At 44.3% G+C, this 25,193-nt stretch overlaps 1 protein-coding gene and 1 long non-coding RNA gene across 3 annotated transcripts in view; both read left to right on the plus strand.

The window, feature by feature from the left end:
* AGRN (agrin) overlaps nt 1–25,193 on the plus strand; it is a 379,875-nt gene that overhangs the window by 60,422 nt on the left and 294,260 nt on the right. The window lies entirely within an intron of this gene.
* Nucleotides 9,888–13,519, plus strand: LOC115456861. Its single transcript, XR_003939933.1, has 2 exons — nt 9,888–10,085; nt 13,416–13,519. It is a non-coding gene; the product is annotated as an uncharacterized LOC115456861 (long non-coding RNA).

Here is a 25,193-nt window from a genome sequence, read left to right on the forward strand (position 1 = left end):
CATGGCCAGTGACTCTGTCCTTCCTGCTGCCCTGCCTTTAAGCCGTCCATCTTACCTGAGGTCGCAGCGGCAGCAGGCAGGCTGGGCTCGCGTCGCCTCCAGCCTTCCCTTGCCTTCCCTCTCAGTGTCCAGCCCTCCTCTGACATCTTTTAGTCTTTACGCAAGGGCGGGACACTGAGAGGGAACGCTAGAGGCGAACTGACGTCACCATCTGTTACGAACCCAGCCATCCAGGGGAGCAGAGTTACCAATTATTATATAGATTGTAGTGGCTGTGGAGGTCTATTACTAAGGCGTGCCCACGTTTTTAGTGCGCGCTAAACGTTAGAGACGCCCATAGGAATGCATTGGCATCTCTAACGTTTAGCACGTGCTGAAAACTTGAGCGCGCCTTAGCAAAAGACCTCCTATATTTTTCTGCTGTGCTGTGGTACATGAATGTTTAGAAAGGGTCAGCCTCTATAAATCCAATTCTATCTGGTAGTAATAGTTTTATAATAAACCAGTAAAGGGGGCGGAGGGGTGTTAGCCCTGCTGTTGCAGATTTTTTTTCCCAGTTTTCTCTCTGGACATCTCTACCTTTCTCTTTGAGACTATCATTGGAATGTTTTAATGTTTTACTTATATTTTCTGATATTGTCCTGACCTGACGAAGAAGGTTCTGGCCTTCGAAAGCTAATCAAAAATGTATTGTTAGTCCCATAAAAAGATATATCATTTTCTTTTCTCGTTTTTGCTTTGTTTTATGTCTATTTGTTACTTTTAAAGTTGATTAACATGGCTACCACATTATCAATCTTTGGTCACAGGGATGAGTGTTTCTTCCTCTTTTGTGCTCGGCCTCTCTTTCTTGGAAAGTTATGCTGGTTTCCACTGCTACTGTGTATAGATCTGTTTTCAGGAGATTTTTTTTGGGGTGGGGAGTATGGGGGTATTACCATGGATATTTGTATTTTTCCTTAATATTTTTTTTTATCCCTTTTTAAAGACATCTATCTGTTCTCTTTAGAATTGTTTACACGTTTAAGACCAGAGTAAGGCTGAGGAGAGTATAATAGCCAATAAATATCAAAATGGCCTAGGCAGTCTGCCCAGATGAGATTCATTTACTTTGAGTAGATGCTCATAAAAATTCCTATATACTACCCAGCACCAATCCTCACCCTTACATAGTAACATAGTAACATAGTAGATGACAGCAGAAAAAGACCTGCATGGTCCATCCAGTCTGCCCATGACAAACTCATATGTGTATACCTTACCTTGAATTTGTACCTGTCCTTTTCAGGGCACAGACCATATAAGTCTGCCCAGCAGTATTTCCCGCCTCCCAACCACCAGTCCCGCCTCCCATCACCGGCTCTGGTACAGACCGTATAAGTCTTCCCTCCCCTATCCTTGCCTCCCAACCACCACCCCCTCTTCCCCCCAACTGCTCCGCCACCCAATTTCAGCTAAGCTTCTGAGGATCCATTCCTTCTGCACAGGATTCCTCTATGCATATCCCACGCATGTTTGAACTCCGTTACCGTTTTCATCTCCACCACCTCCCGCGGGAGGGCATTCCAAGCGTCCACCACCCTCTCCGTGAAAAAATACTTCCTGACATCTTTCCTGAGTCTGCCCCCCTTCAATCTCATTTCATGTCCTCTCGTTCTACCGCCTTCCCATCTCCAGAAAAGATTCGTTTGCGGATTAATACCTTTCAAATATTTGAACGTCTGTATCATATCACCCCTGTTCCTCCTTTCCTCCAGGGCGTACATGTTCAGGTCAGCAAGTCTCTCTTCATACGTCTTGGAACGCAAATCCCATACCATCCTCGTAGCTTTTCTTTGCACCGCTTCCATTTTTTTAACATCCTTCCTTATGTCTTTCCATCCAGTCTCCCCTCCCTCCTGCTGGCCCTCCCTTGACCCAGCCGTTACCAGTGACCTGATGGAGGCATTCAGATACCTTCAAGTTATATATACAGCGCTGGAAATCAACTTATGTGAGTGGAAGGGGTCAGTGGTAGATGTATGGAACAATCAGTTTACCTGGGGATGTGGTGGCGACAAGAACAGTCACAAAACTCAAGAAAGCCTGGGACAGGGCCAGAGGCTCCCTAGTGGTGAAGGGGTGAGCTGCGGTTTGCAGTACTGCACCTGGACCAAGAAGACCTTGCTTCCCTGTGGGCAGGAAGAAATAGAGCCGGTGGTGGGAGGCGGGGCTGGTGGTTGGGAGGCGGGGATATTGCTGGGCAGACTTATACGGTCTGTGCCCTGAAAATGACAAATACAAATCAAGGTAAGGTATACACAAAAAGTAGCACATATGAGTTTATCTTGTTGGGCAGACTGGATGGACCATGCAGGTCTTTTTCTGCCGTCATCTACTATGTTACTATCCACCTTATAATTGAAAGAGAAAAACGCCTAGATTTCGACCCAAATCGGGAGATAGACGTTTATCTCACAAAAACGAATAAATCGGTATAATGGAAAGGCGATTTTGGACGTTTTCGACTGCACTCCATCGCGGAAGCGTACAAAGTTGACGGGGGCGTGTCGGAGGCGTGGCGAAGGTGGAACTGGGGCGTGGTTATCGGCCGAGGAGAGATGGGTGCCTTTCGCCGATAATGGGAAAAAAGTATGCGTTTGTAGCTAGAATTTAGGGCACTTTTCCTGGACCCTGTTTTTTCACGAATAAGGCCCCAAAAAGTGCCCACCTCCCTGGCAGCAGTATGCAGGTCCCTAGAGCAGTTGTTAGGGGGTGCAGTGGACTTCAGGCAGGTGGACCCAGGCCCATCACCCCCTACCTGTTACAATTGTGCTGCTTAATGCTTAGTCGTCCAACCCCCCCAAACCCACTGTACCCACATGTAGGTGCCCCCCCTTCACCCCTTAGGGCTATAGTAATGGTGTAGACTTGTGGGCAGTGGGTGTTGAGGGGGATTTGGGGGGCTCAACACACAAGGGAAGGGTGCTATGCACCTGGGAGCTCTTTTACCTTTTTTTTCGTTTTTGTAAAAGTGCCCCCTAGGGTGCCCGGTTGGTGTCCTGGCATGTGAGGGGGACCAGTGCACTACGAATCCTGGCCCCTCCCAAGAACAAATGCCTTGCATTTATTCGTTTTTGAGCTGGGCGCTTTCATTTTCCATTATCACTGAAAAGCAAAAGCGCCCAGCTCACAAATTGTCGAATAAAACATGGACGTCTATTTTTTTTGAAAATACGGTTTGGTCCGCCCCTTCACGGACCCGTTCTCGGAGATAAACGCCCATGGAGATAGACGTTTTCGTTCAATTATGCTCCTCCACGTTATGTTTTTACTGGTTGCTAGGAGTAGCAAGAAGTAGGAAGAATCTTTAAAGGAAATTAATTAATTTATTTTTTTAAGCCCAGGAATTTTTAAATTGTTTTTCATATATAACAAGACAGTAAAAAAACAAAAATACACAAAAAGTAACCAGTAACAATGTAAGTACATAAGAACATAAGAATAGCCATACTGAGTTAGACCAATGGTCCACTAGCCCAGTATTCTGTTTCCAACAGAGGCCAATCCAGGTCACAAGTACCTGGCGGAAACCCAATTAGTAGCAACATTTACAAGTAAATACAAGTAAAATAAAAAGCGACAGAGTAATCTAGTGATGATTATCAAAATACAAACAAAAATTATTGATCAGAAGTACTCACAAAGTAAATAACATGTCAATAATAATATATAGAAGGACAGTCTTAATTGTTATTATTTTTAACAAAGTTACAAATCAGACCAGATTCTCCTTTACTAAAGGTTGTCCTCATTTTGTCAGCTATGGATAATTCAAATTTGAAAGTTTGTAAAACGGACCAAAACTGTATGTTGAGAAATAGATTATTCTTCCAATTCAAGAGGGTGCATTTGATGACAGTAGAAATGAAGATATCCTAAAGTTTTAATTGTGGCGGCGTTAGACTGTCTTCTAATGCCAAGGATCCAAAGTTGATAACTGCCGAAGAGAATTCTTTCTTAATGGGAAGAATCCATATCTCGTTCCAAAATAAAGAAATAAAATTACATTCATAAAGTAAGCGCAAAAGAGTGCCTTGAAAGGAAATTTATTTTGACATATCATTTTGATACTATTTTCCAATTTAAGGGCCCTGCTTGCTAAGCCGCACTGTAGGCGCTTACACGTTTTAGGAATATAATGGGTGTCTTTATCGTTAGCGCATGCTAATTTTTAGCCTGCGCTAAACAGCGCGCCTACAGCACGGCTTAGTAAACAGGGGCCTGAGTTTTTAAGGCATCGCAAAGTGCAATAGTAAATGTGCTTAGTCCGTGCTAGCGTGGGGCATTTTCAAGTTTTATTTTTCAGGTCGTGCGCTATTTAGAAGGTAGTAATGGCTCCAGCATTACGGATACGCAAATGCCAATGCACTAGTTGAATAATGTGTCCACGCCCATTCTCCACCCCTGACATGCCCCTCCAAAAATATATATATAGAAAAATATACATAAAGTGTGCTTAGCACTTGCAGAAAGTTACTTACCGAAAAACGTTTCAAGGCATTTTGCAGTAAGCAATTTCACAGGGGCTAAGTGCTTGTTAGAAGCTTAACACCCTTTAGTAGACATACCCCAAAATGTTGAGAAAGACATTCACTGTGCACTGTAAATGAACTCCCTCCCTCCTATCCTCTCCCCTCTTTTCTCAGTAATGTGCAATTGTTCCTCTTCTTAGGCTCAGACCAGAGGAAAGGGAGAGAGGGTTAAGTTGGTGGGGGCTGGTGAAAGCTGAACCGTAGAATGACAGCATTTTCAAAGCTGGACCATTGGAGCAGAAAATGGATATGTCTCTGGCAAGCCACTGGAACACCGAGACTTCCTGTCCCAGTCCACAGCCACACGTGGGGGGTGGGGGTGCACTGCACCTTCATTTTCTTAGCTGGGACAGAACTCAGAACTTTCCTCTTTTTGTTTTACAGAGGTTGGCTCTTGTGGGAAAGAGTCTGTTCGGGTAGCACTGAGAAAAAGGCAGGAAGGCTGGGTGCCACTGCAGTGTAGAGGATAGCTTTTAGCATTCCTTTGTGTTCAGTTCCAACACCAGACAAAGCCTGTGGCCTGCTCTTGTGGCAGACGACGTGCAGTGTTTTCACAGATTAGACCATGATGGAGACGAGCACCGCCTTTCTGCTGCCATTTGCATTTCCGTCTGGGCTCAGAGACTGGTGTGGTGGTGTGTTTTTTTTTTTTTTTTTTTAAATATTTAACAGTTCTGGGCAAGAAGTTTGGAAAGTACCTGTGATTCTGTGAATTCTTTCTTTCTTCGATGGCTAGCTCTGTGGATTTTGGTTTGGCAGCATTCTCTGTGGTTGCTGGAAATCATGCCAATAGTAACACCTCTTTCTCTTCCCCTATAATAAATTGTTATATTGTGTGCACGTCGTATGTCCCAGAGGTGGCTGCATGCATTATACATACATACATCTGTAATGAACATTGTGCTCCTGTTTGAAGAAAGTATTGTATAAGTACACAGCAGGTGCTGTTATATGATTGGATGGATGTTGCTGTAAAATTAGTACAAAAAACAGAAGAAACCAGTCTTCGCAAGGACCAATAGCATCCATACCACTAATAACCAAAATGACCGAAGGGATCGTAACAAAACAACTCACAAACTATCTAAACAAGTTCTCCATACTGCATGACGCCCAATCAGGATTCCGATCGAATCACAGCACAGAAACAGTATTAATTACCCTGATGACTAAATTCAAACAAATGATTGCAACCGGCAACAACATACTCCTACTACAATTTGACACGTCAAGTGCCTTTGATATGGTCGACCATGAAATCCTACTACATATACTCGAATACTTTGGCATCGGAGGCAATTTCCTAAATTGGTTTAAAGGGTTCCTAACCTTGTGCTCATACCAGGTCACATCAAATTCAACTACATCTGCAGCATGGACACCAGAATGTGGAGTACCTCAAGGATCACCCCTTTCACCAACTATTTTCAATCTTATGATGACACCCTTAGCAAAACTTCTATCAAACCACAACCTCAACCCATATATATATGCTGACGACGTAACAATATATATCCCTTTCAAACAGGACACTAAAGAAATCCTTAACGAAATCAACCAAAGCCTACAAATCATGAACACCTGGGCTAATGCATGTCGATTGAAATTGAACGCAGAAAAACTCAATGCCTGATACTCACCTCCCAATACAACACTAATGAATTCACTGCAATAAACACACCAAACCTAAACCTTCCAATCTCAGAAACCCTAAAGATCCTTGGAGTCACTATCGACCGCCATCTAACACTCGAAACCCACACTAGCAACACAACCAAAAAGATGTTCTACTCCATGTGGAAACTGAAGAGAATAAGACCTTTCTTCCCAAGATCCGTCTTCCGCAACCTAGTGCAATCACTCGTACTCAGCCATCTTGACTATTGCAACTCTATATGCAGGCTGCAAAGAGCAAATACTGAGGAAACTTCAAACAGTCCAGAACACAGCAGCCAGACTCATCTTCGGGAAACCAAAATACGAAAGTGCGAAACCACTACGAGAGAAGCTACACTGGCTCCCACTCAAGGAATGCATCACTTTCAAAGTATGCACACTAGTCCACAAAATCATTAATGGTGAAGCCCGAGCCTACATGTCCGACTTAATAGACCTACCACCCAGAAATGCCAAAAGATCGTCTAGAACTTTCCTTAACCTCCACTTCCCAACTTGCAAAGGCATAAAATATAAAGTGATGCACGCATCAACCTTTTCCTATATGAGCACGCAATTCTGGAACAAACTACCACGAAACCTAAGAACGACCTATGAACTAACCAACTTCCGCAAACTACTAAAGACTCATCTCTTTGAAAAAATCTATCAAAAGGATCAAAGCACATGAAGACCACACACACTGTTGGCAACGCATTAACACATTCTCCTATTACACCTATCCCCATAATTCTAACACACCCAGCCTTTTTCTCTTCACTATTATTCTTTCCCCTTATCGATACCTGGACATTGTTTCAACTCAACTCCTCATAATGTAACCATAATCATGTAATAACTTATTGTACTTCCATCATTACAATGTATTGTAAGCCACACTGAGCCCGCAAATAGGTGGGAAAATGTGGGATACAAAAGCAATAAATAATAAATAATAATAATAAGAAATCAACAAGAAACAAAACAGCGAAGATGACTAACAAAAACAAAAAACAAAAAAATATAAGAATGAAAATAAAAAATATATATTAAAAATGTCAAAATTTAAAATTAATCATAAAATATGTATTTAAAAGATAAATCCATCAAAATCAAAAATTACATAAAAAAGACGACACTTTGGATGTAAAAATGAAGAATCAATAAAGTTTTTTTGTTTTTGTTACTCATCTTCGCTGTTTTGTTTCTTGTTGCTGTAAAATTGCCATTTTTCATGTTGCAGAGTTCAGCTTCACAGTCCTCGGGCCAGTTTAACCATTAGGTAGACTGCGAGGTTCAGTGGGGGGGGGGGGGGGGGCAAAGAACAGCTGCAGTTAAAGCATAACAATGGGTCTGAAAGACACAAACTTAAAGAATCACGAAGACATGCTTTTATCCAAATGAGGGTCAGCATTTTTCAAAAAGCCCAGGTAGGTGTTCTTTTCTAGAATGTGTCCTCGTTATGGATGTCAACACCTTAAAACAAAAAAAGTGGGAAAATTTTCTATTGAATGATATATAGCCGTACAAATCCACAAAAATGGAGTTATTTCAATTCAATAGATTCTTTCAATTGAACCTATTCCAGCAGAAATGGAGGGAAAGACTTCAGTAATCAGGGCACTGCAATTTAACTGCCCATAATCTTTCAGACTTTCACGTTGCTGCCAACAGATTAGAACTAATCATTGGCCAAAAACCTCCAACAATGTACAAATCTTCCTTCAAAACAAAAAACAAAAGTCTTTTTTAATACTATTATATAAACTTCTCAAGAACAGGGAAAAGAGAGAAGCACTTATCTTTCCACATAGATAAGTGCTTCTCTCCTTTCCCCATTCTTGAAAAGTTTATATAATAGTATTAAAAAAGATTTTTGTGTTTTTTTTTGTTTTGCATGAAGATTTGTACATTGGAGGTTTTTGACCAAATGATTAGTTCTAGTCTGTGGTTGCAACATATAAGTCTGAGAGATTATGGGCAGTTCAGTTGCAGTGCCCTGATTATTACTGAAGTTTTTTCCTCCATTTCTGCTTGAATAGGTTCAATTGAAAGTATCTATTGAGTTGAAATGATTCCTTATGTATATATACATTTCACTAGTTGCTCTATCTATTCTATCAAACATATAAACGGCGAGTGAGTGTACTCACTCGCAAATGCGCAGTAGAGACCTCTGCCCCGCCCCCACGTCAATACGTGATGACGGGGGGCGGAACACAGAGGGTCTGTACTGCGCATTGCTGAGGGAGGGACACCGCCGTCTAACGCTCCCCCCACCCGAGTCGCCGCCGCCACCCACCTTCTACCCGGTCGGGCCCTCGCTCCACTTTTGAAACAGTGAGGGTCCGGGAACGCAGCACTGAGCTCTGCTGAGCTGCCGACATCGCCCTTCCTTCTTCTTCTCTGCCTCTGTCCCGCCCTCGACGACGTTACGTCACACGAGGGCGGGACAGGCAGAGAAGAAGAACGAAGGCCGACGTCAGCAGCTCAGCAGAGCTCAGTGCTGCGTTCCCGGACCCTCGCTGTTTCAATAGCGGAGCGAGGGCCCGGCCGGGTGGAAGGTTGGGGGGGCGCGAACTCGGAGGGGGAGGGGCAGCGGCGAACTCGGCGGTGGGGGCGGGCCTTTCAACCCCCCCTTCCTAGTCAAAGTCTAGTATATATATAGATAGACATTGTCCTCATATGTGTGTGTTTACATTTCACTAGTTGTGTTTTCTCTAAGAGTTTAATATTTAAAAGATGTGATGGTTGATGCTTGGGAATTTAGGATTGTTGAATTGAATTAGCAACATTTCACAGATTAGGGAGGTCTTGGCGTCTGACAGAAAACGATAGGATTTGCCTAGGGGTGCCTGATACCCTTGCATTGGGCCTGCTAAATAGCAGCAAGAAAATAGCAAAGCCGGTCACCTCACAAGCATCCACTTGTGATGCCCACTGCATAGCAAGTCTACTTTGGCCCCTGGGGTGTTGCCAGATTGGTCAGCAGCAGCTGAAGCTGGACAGGATGGGGCTGTGGTCCAGGGCTGTTGAGAGGGGGGGCAGGGGGCTCTCGACGGGGCTAGGGGTGGGTGGGTAGAGGCTGGGGACTGAGGCGCCGGAGGACTGAGAGCAGGAGAGGGAGGCAACAGTAGTAGAGATTGGGGGTGCGGTGGCGGGGGCCCTGCTCTGGGCCCGGCTCAGTCTGTCGGCGTCCCTGCTGTGGTCTGCCACAGTGCACAGTGGAAGGAATTCACCTCCTAGGTTCAGCCCTGGTAGAGTGTGGCAGAACTCCAGGAAAGCAGGGTGGGAGCTTGGGAGTGTGTTTCTTGGCATGTGCTCTGCCTGTGGAGTTAGGGGGTCTCTACTCAACCTGTTGTGCAGGTGTGTCCTGTTCCATCCCAGTTAAGCTTATCTGGTGCTTGAGAGTGCAGTGTGCAGAGCTGGCATCCATAGATTTACTGAGGACAGTGCCTCTGGCCCATCTTACTCACTGTTCTTGGCATCTCTTGTTACTGAGGTATTATGAAATCTCTTGTTTTATTTATGTTTATTAGGCTTTATCTACGGCCTTTGCCTTTTGTGTCTTGTGAAGTACTGATGGGGCACAGAGGTGGCCTTTCATCTGCAGATCAACAGGAGCCTGTGGAAGGCAAGCTGCTGGTGGTGTTTACTTGTATGGAAATCAAATGAAGGAATGTTAAAGCCACCAAGTTTATGGAGTGAAACTTTTCTGTTGTAAAGGCTGAAAATGTAGATGGCTGGCCCTTGCTCTAGTCTGTGCCAGGCTTTGGCGGTTCCAGCTGCTCTGAATGAGTTATTGGGATTGATAAAGCAGGAAGCATGAATTATCTGGTATGCAGTGGGAAGAAGGTGGGCGCCCTAGTTTATTTCATTCTGATGCCAGTGTGTAATGATGCATTTGCATGCACGTATTTCCAGGTTGTGCCTGCTCTCTGCTATGTCCTCACCTTTTTGCTGTGTGAGTGGGGCAGCAGTTTAGCTAAATTGTGTTTTATATGTATACTCAGTCACAACTGCTGTAAGATTGAGGGCCATTGCTGGGAATCTGACCACAGGTCACCTGGGGACAGCTGGAGTTATGTGCCTTTGTTGCCAACTTTGACCCTAGTTTCTTTGCTTCTGCTCTGTGGACACTGGCATTCTGTGGCTCCCTCTTTTCACCTCATTTCTTTCCCAGCAGGAATAAATTCAAAGGCTGACTCTGAATCACATGTTTGTGTTTTTGTACATACATATACACAGGAAAATTCAGTTTGCAAAGCCTCCTTTTATTTCTGGAGGGCAAGAGGCTGAAGTGAAAGGGAAATGGGACTTGATATACCACCTTTCTGTGGTATTTTGCAACTACATTCAAAGCGGTTTACATATATACAGGTACTTATTTTGTACCTGGGGCAATGGAGGGTTAAGTGACTTGCCCAAAATTACAAGGAGCTGCAGTGGGAATTGAACCCAGTTCCCCAGGATCAAAGTCTAACCACTAACCACTAGGCCACTCCTCCACTCCCTGGACAGAGGAGAAAGGGAAAGGGGAGAACAAAAATTAAAAATAAAGGACTAGAACACAACATAAGAATATAAACATTACCATATTGGGACAGACCGAAGATCCATCAAGCCAACAGTGGCCAATCCAGGTCACAAGTACCTGGCAAGATCCCAGAATGGTAAAACAGATTTTATGTTGCTTATCCTAGAAATAAGCACTGGATTTTCCCAAGTCCATCTTAGTAATGGCTTTTGGATTTTTCTTTTAGAAAATTTTACCCTGCTAAGCTAAGTGCTTTTACCACATTCTGTGACAATGAATTCCAGAGTTTAACTACACATTGAATGAAGAAATATTTTCTCTGATTTGTTTATAATTTGCTACTTGGTATCTTCATGGTGTGCCTCTTAGTCTTTGTATTTTTGGAAAGAGTAAACAAGAGATTCACATCTACCCGTTCCATTCCAGAAAACAAATACAAAGTAGACAAAGCAAAACTAGCTGCCAAAATAAAATGAATTTTTCCCTGGTTCTTAAAAATTTTGAATGTTTCCTAAATTTGTTCTAAATAGTTTTGCTCCCTCTTTTCCCTTTTAGAAGTTTATATGGTCCAAGTGCCAGAGCTGTGCTGCCAGAATCTTCACCCCGGAGGTGGCTGCATGTTCATATCCAAAATCCTGAATTTGAAATTGTTGGGAATCCTGTTTGAATAAGAGCGGCAGCATTACCAGGGCTTTGAGCTGGGAAGTTTTTCTGCTGCCTGACGGCAGATTGAATGGTGTTCTTGAGTTTGGAGGGAGCTGGAAAGGTTTTCATGTGGTTTCTCTGGAGATGGTTTTTCCCTGCCCTCAGGAGTTCCCTTGGCACTAAAAGACCCTTGTGAAATGGTTTAGAGCCTGAGGCCTTTGCTTGCAGAGGTACCTGGAAGTTAGTGAGACATTTAGAGGCAGCAGAACACCCAATCCAGCTCCACCTGAGCTGCAAGGCACGTTTTTGACTTCCTTACAAAAGTCAAGGAAGTTGTGTAATCGCACACAGATACACACACACACACCCTCTCTCCTTTCTCCTCTCTATTTTTAGGGAGAGATCGGGAGACATGCACACTCACAGTTTGTTTTTAAGCATAATTCAGCTGGTTAAATATAAGTCATGGGGCCACAGGGGGGATGCGTATGGAAAAATGTTTGGTTTGCTTTCAGACATTTTAATGTGGTGTTAATTTGTAACAAATCGGTTAAGTTTCCAATAATTTTTTAAGGCACAGCAACAAATACACATTCCTGCTATGCACTGATACTGTGTAGACTTCCCACTTTTGCCAGCCAGCACTGGCTGGTGCCAAAGGCACTTGAGTTAATTGTAGAATGGGAACTCCCTTCTTTTTTTTTAAATGGGAAGAGACAATTTGTAACCAATCAGATCACAGGAAATGGTCATCCTGTTTGTAACCAATCAGATCACAGGAAATGGTCATCCTGGTTGTGAGGTTCTAGAACATGTCTTGGTCTTCCAATTACTAAAGGTGATGCTAAAGGAATACATACATGCGGGAATTTTCACTGACAATAAGGTGTGCAGGTACTTCTGAGTCCACATAACTTTTGGTGAATTTTCAAAGGAAAACTTACCTGTGTGTTTTTTTTTCTCTTTGAAAATTCATTTCTGCATAGGTGGTAACAAAAGTCCTTGTGCACTTTGGGGTAAATTCTCAAAAGGTTGCTGAAATTTAGGCACCAGGATGAATGCTTGTTAAGCGCGAAGTCTATACTGGCAGTTGTGTGCGTAACTGCCGTTATAGAATACTAAGTCTGCATTTACATGCCTAACGTTAGGTGCATAAATTATAGTATAACCCATGTGTGTAACTGCCTGATATGCTCCCAAACCGCCCATGATCCTCCCAGGTCCGTGTCCTCCTCAAAGTTGTGCACGCTGGAATTTGAGCGTTTAACATATGGAATACCGATTAAAGACAGTTATGCTAGTAACATCTAATTGGGATGAATTAGCACCAATTATAGCCAGTAATTAACTCCAATTAACAGCTAATTATTGAGAAGTCCTTTTACTAAGCTGCGGTAAAAGGGGGCCTGCGCTAGCCTCAGCAATTGTTTTTGATGTGCGTTGAAGCTCCTTTTTACCGCAGTGGGTAAAAGGCTGTCTCTTTTTTTTGGGGGGGGGGGGAAGACACTGCCACCCATTAAGGTGGCGGTAAGGGCTCCCATGCTAACCTGGCGGTAACCAGGCACCACACGGCACTGCCCGATTACTGCCAGGTAAGGGCCGATGCTACAAAAATAGAAAATATTTTTGTAGCACCAGAAATGGTATGTGCTGGAGATGGGAACTACTGTTGGGTTCCTGCGGTAGCCAGACGGTAGTTCTGGATTGGCGTGCAGAAATTTTGAACGCACACGTTTATAGAATTAAGAGGGTGACATGGAACAGAGACTAGTCCATATTATCTCTGGTCCAACGGCAGGATCCCACACGTTTTGCTGCTCTTTCACCCAGGATTAGATAGGTTATTACTTGGTCTGTCTATTCTAAATTCTGCTAAAGCCAACTGGACTGGCAGTTTGTAACTGACCATCTCATTCTAACTTGTAAAGCTTTGAGCCTTGGGTAGAAATCTGAATTCTTATTGCCATGGCAGACTGTAAAGCTGGTGTCTTATTTCATTTCAGATCATCCTCTACATTCAGGAGAGGGTCAGTCGAGGTGATGGTAATGTTGGGACCCAATCGTCAACCATCATAAACCATTAAACACATGATTTCCACACACTAAATGCATGTCTCTTGTGTTTGCTTTGTTTGGTCCCAGGTTTTATGGGTGGTTAATGTCACCTCTTCAGGCTCAATCTTTACCCATCTCCATTTGATAATCAGTGGCGTATGGGGGGGGGGGAATAATGGGGTGTAGTATACCTCCTATCTGCTGTACAATCAAAGTTTACATGTCATTGCCAGAGAATGTGGTAAAGGCAGTTAGCTTAGCGGAGTTTTAAAAAGGTTTGGGCGGCTTCCTAAAGGAAAAGTCCATAGACCATTATTAAATGGACTAGGGGATTTTGCCAGCTATTTGTGACCTGGATTGGCCACTGTTGGAAACAGGATGCTGGGCTTGATGGACCTTTGGTCTGTCCTAGTATGGCAATACTTATGTACTTATATCCCTAGTGGGCTCAGAATCTAAGTACTGTACCTAGGGCAATGGAGGTTTAAGTTGCCCTTCCTCCCAGACACCCCCACCCCCTCCAGCTCTCAAAATGTGTCCCCTGGGCCTATTTTATAATCCCTGGTGATCTGGGGTATAGTTGGGACAGAGCTGCCACAACTGGGGCATCATTTCTGCCCTCACTACACCACTAGACAATCAGATAATATGAGGTAGTCCTGGGTGGGGGGAAGGGTTAATCTTTGTATTATTTTATGTCCTGCAATTGCACGTAGTGCAGTTATGATCTTGCACAATAGTTTATAAGGTAAATAGAGTGTTCCAAATAAATGCTTTTGATACAAAACAGTAGCAGGAATTTAAGTCCATAAATTTGGGGTGATAAGCTCCTCTCTGTGGAGTTATGAAGTCAGCTGTCACTACGAGGGTAGCACAAAAAGTCAGCCACTGTAAAAGCACTATGACATTTAATTTTAGTTTTCATTCATTTCTATTTGTGTGGAGGCTATGTTGCTTGGAGGTAAAATACGATCTTTCATTTTTTAAATTACTATATTCTGGATTGGATACTGTGGGTTTAGCAGAGGGATGCAGACTGCAAGCTCTGACAATCCCCAGAGGCCCTCACTGGTTCACATTCATATAACCAAATTTGAGGTTTCGGCCAAAACCAGGTGATGAGTTTCGGCTGCAGTTTTGGTTTCAACCAAAAGCTTTCAGACAGTTTTGATGGCAGTTTCTGTTTTAGCTGAAATTGAGAAAAAAAGCAACGAGGGAGGGGCCACTTGTATTCTGGAGCAGTCTGTTGAATGGGTGAGAAGGATAGGATGGATGTTGCATTTTTTTTTCAGTGGGCTTTTTTTGAGGGGTTACTCGGGGGGTACTGAGTACTGGCACCTTTTCAAGTGTCTGCTAAAATTGACCCATGGACCACAAGTTTTAATGAACGTGCTCATGCTTAACACACCAATTCTTACCTTGTCATAAATTCTGTGACTGGTTGCAGGGGGGGGGGGGCTGGCTATTGAGGGGTGGGTCCCTCAGTGATCACCCCACCCCTGAAGGGTGGCCTGGCATTTGAGTACCGGCACCTTTTTTGCTAGAAAAATTGCACCGAAACGTTTCTATGGCAGACTGCTGAATCCAGGGGGGGGGGGGGGGTTGTGCTGGTACAGACCAGTACGCTGTACCACCACCTTTTTTTTCACTTGCTCCCCATCTATAGGCATCGGAATGGGGGGGAGCCACAGGTGCTGTGGCTGCTCTCCCTGGTTTACCTTTCAACTTGTTTGTTTCGCACAGCAGCAGCAGCGTTTCAGAGAAAGTTGCCTATGCCGGCCCCAGAGTCTCCTCTGTGCCACACCCCTGCAGAAACAGGAAGTTACATCGCGGGGGTAGGGTGCGGCAGAGAGGAGACTCTGGGGCCGACATAGGCAACTCTGAAACGCTGCTTCTGCTGTGTGAAACAAGTTGAAAGGTAAACCGGAGGAAGCTGCTGGATTGCGGGGGCGGGGAGGGGGGGGAGAGGATTGAGAGGGAGAGGAGGAGTGTTCCCCAACCCAGGCAGGGGAGGGGGAGTTTAAAAGATAGAAAAGGGGGAGATATCTGAACTGGCCATGGGGTGAAGTGGGTTTAAAAGAGAGAAGAAAAAAAGGAGGGAGATACCTGAACTGGGCACACAAGGGAGGGAAAGAGACATTCTGAACAATAGGAGGGAGAGGAAGAGGAGATAGGGAGAGATGTTGGTCCTAGGACCCTGAGGTGGAGGAGAAAGAGTGAGAAATGTTGGATTCAGATATTACAGACCCAGAGGTGAAGGGGAAGGATTCAGGGAGAGATATAACATTATGAGTGGAGGGAGAGGGAGAGAAGGAGAAATGCTGCACCTGGACTCAGAGAGGGAGAGATGCCAGATCCTGGATGGAGGGAGAGGAGAGAGAGAGAGGGAGAAATGCTGGATCATGGGGTAGAAGGGAGGGAGGGAGGGAAAGGAGTGCAGATGCCAGGTATGGGGAGAGATCAGGAGAGAGAGGTAAAATAAAATACTGATTGGAGTGGAACAGATGGGCATGAATCCCTTGTGAACTCTTTCCAAAAGTACAAGGACTAGGGGGCATGCAGTGAAGCTACTAAATAGTAAATTTAAAACAAATTGAAGAAAATATTTTCAATGATGTCTTTTTATATGCTCCATGGCTGGTAAAATAAAAGTAACAAATGTGGGGGTGTGGCTACTGTGGGGGTGGAGCCATATATTGACCCTGCCCCTAAGGTTGCTCTGTATGAGTACCAGTACCTTCTTTCCTACAAAAAAAGCACTGGCTGAATCTGACTTCAGCTGACCACCTACTTCCCTTATATCTCCACTGATTTAGGAAAAGAAAGTGCTAGTAATTTGAAGACCATCATGTAACCATGTGCACTTACCTGAGAACAGGAAGTGCTAGCAGATTAAAAAAAAAAAAAAAAAAAAAGACTGAGGTGACAATTTTAAGCCCCCAAGAAAATGGGAAAGATGATGTACAGGGTCCAAGGCCCAAACACAGTAAAAAAAAAAGATGGAGCCTCCCCCAATAAGAAATGATGACGGAGGGGGTCCTGTGTGTGGACCCCCATGTTGCCATTGCTTAGTCATTGCACCATTTGACCACTACAGAGGACACAGTAGGGCAGAGCTATTCCACTTGTTTCTTATTTCTTATATAAGACAAATGGTTAGTGCAGTTGTAATTTAATGCACACCTTGTGCTGCACTTTACTCACACTGCTTTTAGTGAGATGGAAGCATAGCTGTGAAGAACTAGGAGCCAAATCCCAGAGCTGTACATAAGCAATTTGCAGAATATCCATCATTCTTTGTCCACCCATTGAGAGGATTCTTCCTCAGCCTGTTTGCCCTGACATGGCAGTTTGTGGTTGCTCCTCTCTGATGGTTAGGTGTGGTGTGTCCTCTGGTTTTCCATGCTGGTCACGGTTCCTGCTTTTCCAGCTAATATAATCTAACAAGCTGGTGGATACAGCATATCAGAACCATACATCCCCCTTGAGAGCATGAAGAGAGACGATGTATTAACAGGCACAGTGGGGGATTCTGGGTATGAATAGATGGAGATGTGCAGCCTCATCTCTCCTCCCTCTCTCTGCTTTCCTGTTTGTAGATATGTGAGGCTTCTATAAATCTCCTTAATATAATTTGTCATGAAGTACTCACAGTATCCTTTTACTTCTTGAATAATCATCTCAAGTTGTGCTCAGCTCAGTAGTGGTACGATAGGAAGATTTTGGGTTTTGTTCCCAGCAATCTCTTCCTAGTTCTGTCAGCTTCCAGCTCAACCACAAACAACACCATGTTGCTGTTTGGCTGTTCTGAGGAACAAAAGCCAGACTTGGTACCTGGATTTTCCACGTGGATAGTCATCAGCACTTTCCTTGGCCTCCTGCCATCAGCCCTCTTCAGGATGGCTGTGAGTTGAGTTGGTGATTTTGGAGGAGCCAAGGCCGACTCCGAACAGACTTCCGTGGTCTGTGTCCCGCAGATAGCAAAAGGCAGGTGAAGCTTCGGCAACTCCTGTGTTGTAGATCACTTTATTGTCACGTGTTGCAAGTGAGGGTGCTGTGCAGCTCAGGGAGGGAGGGAGGGGAAGACATCTTGACTGGTTACTGCCAGCAATACTTGGGTATGATATATGGTTATAACCAAGACTCCGTCATGTTTGGCTGCCTATATGGTTGGCAATGTTTAAGCATGGGTGGCTGGAGCCCTCACAGAGCAGCTCTGGCCACCTTGTTGAGCAGACTTGATGGACCATGTGGGTCTTTATCTGCCTTATGTATGTGTTACTGGTCTTGGCAGCAGTGGTGGTGGTGGGGTCCTTGTCACTAAAACCACCAGTAAAGCTACCATTAAATTTACAGGGACATCAAAGATAAAGTGGGTGGGTTGAGGGTATGGGATATTAGGAGTATTGCCAGTGGGTTAGATTTGCTCATGTCGTGAACTTACAGGCTTCGCTTTTTACTGTGGGCACTGCCCACACTTCAATGAAACAGGTCAGCCTAGGCTAGAAATGGGAAAAGGTCTTGCTGTATACCGCCTTGGATAAATAAATCTTAATAAATAAAGTAAAATCCAAGTCATAACAGAGTCATATGGAAATACTGAGCTAGACATAGAAGGGGTCATTTGAAATGTTTCATCTAGCCCTTTCATATTATTATTATATTCAGTAGGACTATACGTTGCATAAGAAATGCCAAATATCTGTGCTATATGTCTAGCAAACCCTTTAGTGTCCAATGTTCCCGTATTAAGCCATATGGGAACAGATTGATGGGAACATTGGACACTAAAGGGTTAAATATTTGGTTTGGATGCCCCAAGTCAGTGGTGTAGCCACCGGGGGCCCCCACTTTGGGCTCAGGCTCCCTCAAAAATTGCGTGGCTGGCGGGGATGCTTAAGCCCCGCCAGCCAAAGAGATTCACTGCTGGATTCTGGGGCCATGCTATCTGAGCAACAGGAAGTCAGCAGTGTGCTCCAGCCATAGATGCCAGCTTTTGCACACATGCTCAGTTCAGAATGGGAGCAGCCTGCTTGCTTCCTTGCTCCTCAGGCAGCAGGACCCCAGGATCCAGCAGAGAATGCCTTCAGCTGGCAGGGCTTCAGCATCCCCCCCCCCCCCGACAGCAAATGAATGGATGGGGGAGGGGGAACCGAGAGGAAATGCTTGCCCCCCCCCCCCCCCCCGCTGTCCACCCAGAGCACCCAAAAATCAAGTTCTGGTCACATCCCTGCCCCACATTTTCTACCTAGTTTTTCTGCATCCTGCCCAAAGATATAAGCTGTATATCAGGAAAGGTAGTATATTAAATGTGATATAGGATAAACCATGCTGGCTGGGCCCGGATATTCACTGGCACATGCCCAGATAATACTGCTGTGTGGCACTATTTGGTTAGTACTAGGGTGGTCTGGGGGAAGGAGTTGGGGTGGCAGTGGCAATACCGGGATAGTTATCCATTCAACTTAGGACAGCAAAAAGGCTGGTTCACCAAGTCCCAGGTGACCCTCAGCCAAAAATTAGGCAAGTTACAAGTACAGTCTCCAATTTTTATTAAAAAAAAATCATACATTTAATAAAGAGGCTGCCAAGTGGAGGAAGTGCAGCGGACTTTGATCCTGGGGAACTGGGTTCGATTCCCACTGCAGCTCCTTGTGACTGGAGGCAAGTCACCTAACCCTCCATTGCCCCAGGTACAAAATAAGTACCTGTATATATGTAAACCGCTTTGAATGTAGTTGCAAAATACCACAGAAAGGCGATACGATATAGCAAGTCCCATTTCCCTTTCCCTTTGAATATTCAAATCCAGGTCTAATTTAGCTAGCTGTAGTCAGTGCTTTAAGAAACACAGATCACTGATAGCCGAATATTGCTCCCTAAGAATAGTTGGGATGTTTTTGGAATGCCCTAATTATGTCCCCTGTTCTCTGTGTGTAGCACTATATACTTTTAATGCTGTCTGATATTTAAAAAAAAACAAACAGCTATGCATTTTGAATATTCCTTCAGTTTATGGCACAAGAATACTTCAAACTAGCTGTAAACTTAGTAGGTACTGAGTCCAAAAACTGCTAAAACTGTTAGCTTCAGGACTTCTTATGGTGGTTGTAGTTGTGCTTGTGGAGGGGGGGGGGGGGGTACAGATCTGCTGAAAGTACCTTGAGGTTTTTGTTTTTTTTCATTCATTTCTGTCTCTTGAGGGTTTCAGAACAAGGCACAAAGTAGCAGTGAGCAGAGGAGGGCAGGTGGTGGTATTTAGGGCTTGAGGGAGGGGGCCAGGATAAGATCTGAACACAAAAGAAATCCGCTGACCTCAAAAGTCACCAGAAGCACCATGTCAGGAAGGATGGTCTAACCCGCTTCTTGTGTTACCCCATCCTATTAAGGTTTCCAGTTAAAATTTATGTGGTGGATAAAAGCTAGGATTGGCTTGGCCTGGATCTGTCTGTCACTTTGCATTAGCGTTGCCAGCATAGCTCTCTGGCCTAGTATCATAAAACTGAAAGAGATGCTTTGTGCAGCCTTGTAAAAATGCAGTGAGGGAACGTCTCCAATGCTGTTGTCTTTGTGTCCTCTGCTGTGACCTTGGTGGTTTTGGAAGGAACAAGACAGCAGTGCTAAGGCCTGTGGAGGAACATAATTATGCAAATTTTATTTCAGCTGCTTTGGTGATGGAAACTCTTAACACGAACCACATTGAAGTACGTCGATTCCCAGTTTGTAACATAGTAACATAGTAGATGACGGCAGAAAAAGACCTGCACGGTCCATCCAGTCTGCCCAACAAGATAACTCATATGTGCTACTTTTTGTGTATACCTTACCTTGATTTGTATCTGTCTTTTTCAGGGCACAGACCATATAAATCTGCCCAGCACTAGCCCGCCCCGCCTCCCAACCACCAGCCCGTGATTTGTATAAACAGTATTTTGTATATTAATACCAATTTTATTTACAGTCTCATAATGCAGAATCTGATAGAATCTCTAATGTAAGGGGAAGGGGAAATGGGACTTGACATACCGCCTTTCTGAGGTTTTTGCAACTACATTCAAAGTGGTTTACATATATTCAGGTACTTATTTTGTACCACGGTCAATGGAGGGAAGTGACTTGCCCAGAGTCACAAGGAGCTGCAGTGGGAATCAAACTCAGTTCCCCAGGATCAAAGTCCACTGCACTAACCACTAGGCTACTCCTCCACTCATTCCACCAATAAGAGTCAACCTTATCAGTGATGTCACAGTGGCGTGATTGCCCGATACTTGGCTCACTTCTGATATTGTGATGTCATAAGGGAAAGGGGGAAAGGGAAATGGGACTTGATATACCGCCTTTCTGAGGTTTTTGCAACTACATTCAAAGTGGTTTACATATATTCAGGTACTTATTTTGTACCACGGGCAATGGAGGGTTAAGTGACTTGCCCAGAGTCACAAGGAGCTGCACTGGGAATCCAACTCAGTTCCCCAGGATCAAAGTAACCACTAGGCCTACTCCTCCATTTTGTTTTTCTTCAGTTTTATTGATCAAGCTGTTATGGTTTGGCCCAGACAGATGGATGGAACCACTCCTATGAGTGATTCCAACAGGTTGTAGAAGGGGTGGAAAGGAGCAAATGAATCCATTCCTAGACAGAATGTAACCTTGATCTCCAGGACGAATGATGGGGTCGAGAAGGGCTTCAGGCTTTCTAAAACGTTTCCAGAGAAGACTGCTGGATCTGAATTCAGTTGCCCACACACCTCTACTGGTTTGAGAAAGGAAAGCATTAGTTTACACACTGTAATTCACTCCTTATTAGGCAAGTGATATTTTATTACAAACTGAAAATTGGAGACTTTGCTTGTAACTTGCTTAATTTGTGAATCAGGGTCATCTGGGACTTGGCAAACCATTAAACCAAGCTACGAAAGCTCTCCTCTTGCATTGCAACCTTGCTCGAATTTTCCTGGTGGCCTTCATGTCGGATATAGTTATCATTTTCTGCAGTCTTGAGAGCTTACTCTACTCAGTGCATCTGGTGAGGTCTCTGCTGCTGGGGGCTTGTAACTGGATAATGTTTCAGGAACGCAGACTGGGAAGTGGATTTTGCCAAATGATAGTCTGTATCATTTGCACGCTCTGATTCATGGCCAAAGGTTCCTGGCTTACCTCCCAAGCCAAAACGTACATGGCCCATGTGTACCCTTTATCCAGAATGATCAGTTTTAGGCTCTCTGTGGCTTAACTTACACATGTTTTGTCATCCTTGCACTGACTGTATGACTCGGTGGGAAGTGCTTTTGAACTTGCATTAACAGTGCTGACTGTTCCCTCCAGTTCATGCTGTACTGCATATCCCTCCACCCACAGTTCTTCAGGGAAGCACCCACTTGCGCTTTCTGATGGGGAACTAGGTGTGACCAAGGCTTAAATATAGAGGGGTAAATATTCAGCCGGCGGTGGCGAGCATTTTGCTCACCGCTGCCTGCATTATTCCTAGATGGTCAATGCTGGGACATGTCTGGATTTCAGTACTAAATATCCGGTTTATGCAGCACTGGCTAATACATGGCCAGTTACGTCAATATTCAGAACGTAAGCAGGCATGTGTTGTTTCATAAAAATAAGACTGTATGTTGTGCGGTTCCATGTATGGGGTTACCTTTGGCCAGTTAACTGCTGAATATCAATACTTAACTAGCCAAATGCTGACTCAGCCCTTGGAACACCCCCGAAATAGCCGGCTTTTGCTTCAGTTACGATAACCAATTTAGTGCTGCTGAAAATTAAAAGATAGCCCCCAAACAAATGATTCAACTAGTCAGTGGCCATTTCTGGTCAGTTAAATCGTTTTGAATATTGTAAGATTCCTAGTGCTATCAGAGGGGGAGGGGTGCTTTTTCATCACGACGGTGCGGAGGATTATGTCCTGCTAAGCTGCTGGATTTCCGTAGTGCAGAGATTTTGTTACATCTCCTCTCAGACAAAAAGCAGCTCTCAGCATTTCCCTGGGCTGTAAAACTGTCTTCTGTGCTCTGGTGGTCCTTGAACAGTGTCCAGACTCAGCCTGGAAAAGAGACAGCTGAGGGGGGATATGATTGAGGTCTACAAAATCATGAGTGGTGTGGAGCGGATGGAGGTGAATTGATTTTTCACTAATTCAAAAAGTACAAAGACCAGGGGATACTCAATGAAATTACATGGAAATACTTTTAAAACAAATAGGAGGAAATATTTTTTTCACTCATAGAATAGTTAAGCTCTGGAACTCATTGCTGGAGGATGTGTAATGGTGATTAGTGTATCTGGGTTTAAAAAAGGTAATGGACAGGTGGAAATGGCCATAGTCTGTTATTGAGATGGACACGGGGAAGCCAATGCTTGCCCCGAGATTGGTAGCACGGAGTGGTGCTACTAATTGGGTTTCTGCCAGGTACTTATGACCTAGATTGGTCACTGCTGGAAACAGGATACTGGGCTAGATGGACCATTGGTCTGAACCAGTATGACTATTCTTATGTTCGTATGACATGCCAGACAGGAGCAGGAAAGTGTGGGAGAGAGAGAAGTTGGAAAGAATCCATGGGATTGGTGATCGGGGGGGGGGGGGGGGGGGGCTCAGAGTTGGCCCCTTTTGTTGCATCTGCTCACTGACTCATGAGATTGTTTTTCTGTTTTGGGGGGGAGGAGGCAGAGACACTGGAATCCCATATCTGAAACACACAGGCCAGAAGTTACCATGTTCTTTATCTGCCTGAAACATCCTGCACTGTTTCCACTTAAGTCATTTGTTTTTCAGTTTTCCCTTATCTCATGCTTTTCCCTTTGCCACCTGTCCCCACAGGCTACCTTTGGTGCTGTGTGAGGATAAGCACCGCATCACAGAGGGCGTTTTCGTGGCCCTTGTAGCAGGTGCTTAGAGTACAACCCTTGCCTTGTGAACACCTTTAGCACTACAGGCCTCCTGGATCTTGAATCCTTGGTTCAGTCTACAGCAGTTAAACCTCTTCACAACTCCTGCTCTTTTGATCACGCCTCCCCCCTTCTCTATTCTGAACACTGGTTACCGGTGTCTGCCTAAATCACATATAAAATCCTGCTTCTGGTTTACAAGTCAAGATCCTCTATTGCCCTCACTTATCTCCGTAACCTTCTTATCCCCTACACATCCCTCAGATGCCTCCGTTCTGCTGATATTAACATCCTAGCTTTACCATCTCCAATGCAATTCCGCCTCTTTTCCTCCTTCCGCTACATTGATCCAAAGCTTTGCAATAATCTGCCTTTCTTCATTAGGAATCAGACCTCTCTTCAGACCTTTAAGCAGGCTCTTAAAACCCACCTCTTTTCTACATGCTTCTTTCCTTCCACCTAATTCTCCACTGTCTGTCACTTTTGTTGCCTTTTATCTGCCTGTTACTTGTCTTTCAGTCTTGCCCTTTGTTTTTAAACTGTTAATTTTATTGTAAATTGCTTAGCTGCCTGTTGTGTAGGTTCTGCTTTTTTTTTTTTTTTTTGGCAAATCATCTAGTTCCTTATATGCCTTTGTGAGGTATATCCAGGACTTTTTTTGAGGGGGTACTTGGGGGTACTGAGTACCGGCACCTTTTCCATTGTCTGCTAAAATTGACCCATGGTCCCCAAGTTTTAATGAAAGAGTTCAGGCTCTACACACCAATTCTGCCTTGTCATAGATTCTGTGACTGGTTGCAGGGGGCCTGGCTATTGTGGGGTGGGTCCCTCAGTGACCACCCCACTCCTGAGCACCGGCACCTTTTTTTACTAGAAATAAGGCACTGGGTATATCAAATGTACACAATAAATAAGGATACAAGGTTTACTTGTGACCAAGGTGGGTAGGCACCATGGTGGAGAAGCCTGTAGTCCTGAATCTAGAGGCAGCCTGACAGTGTGCTAGCAGGAAGACTCTAATGAGCCATAACAGAACTGCTGGAAGGCAGGAAGCACCTAGAAGATAGTTGCAGGTTGCCAGATGGAAACATGTTATGTGCAAGGTGGCCCGCTCTACTGCATGACCCCTTTTTTCAGCCCTACTGGCTTATACATAATGAGGACCCACAGTGAGTTTCTGCACATGGCTCTGCATCCCTCTCAGACCACTCCTGGGTATGTGGCCAGTGAAAAGCCAGGCTTCTGACTACCAACCCAACCTAACTACCAAATTCAGTGCAGAGATCTTGAAGGCGTAGTCTAGTTAAAATCCCACTACTGCTCCTTGTGATATTGGGCAAGTCACTAAACCCTCCATTACCTCAGGTAGAAACTTAGGGGTCAATGCTCTTGGTGAGTTAAAACATTGATGTTGGCAAGATGGAACTGGTGGTGTGAAAGGGGGTTCTTTAAAAAAGCTTTTTGCAAAACATGATTTGTGTTGGAACAACTCCTTCCTGAGTCCACAATTGCTTCAGATAAGTTAAGTGATTTTTTTGAAGATTCATTTGAGAATGCAAGTGCAGTAAATATGATAGTGTAAATATGACTTCACACTGAAAGGCATCAATGAAAAGGCTGGTGGGTGAAGCTTGAGGGTAGAAGTTTGAGTCATCAAGTGCCATCGCTGAGATTCCTTTTATGTTTTAATATATTTATTTATTTAGCACATTTATATCCCACTTTTTCCCACAGGCATGCAGGCTCAAAGTGGCTTACAATATAATGATAAGGCTATATCGCCAGATCAGTTGTTATACATTTACAATCAAATGAGATAGGATAGA

The sequence above is a fragment of the Microcaecilia unicolor genome, chromosome 13 (genome assembly GCF_901765095.1).
Source record: "Microcaecilia unicolor chromosome 13, aMicUni1.1, whole genome shotgun sequence".
Classification (NCBI taxonomy): domain Eukaryota; kingdom Metazoa; phylum Chordata; class Amphibia; order Gymnophiona; family Siphonopidae; genus Microcaecilia; species Microcaecilia unicolor.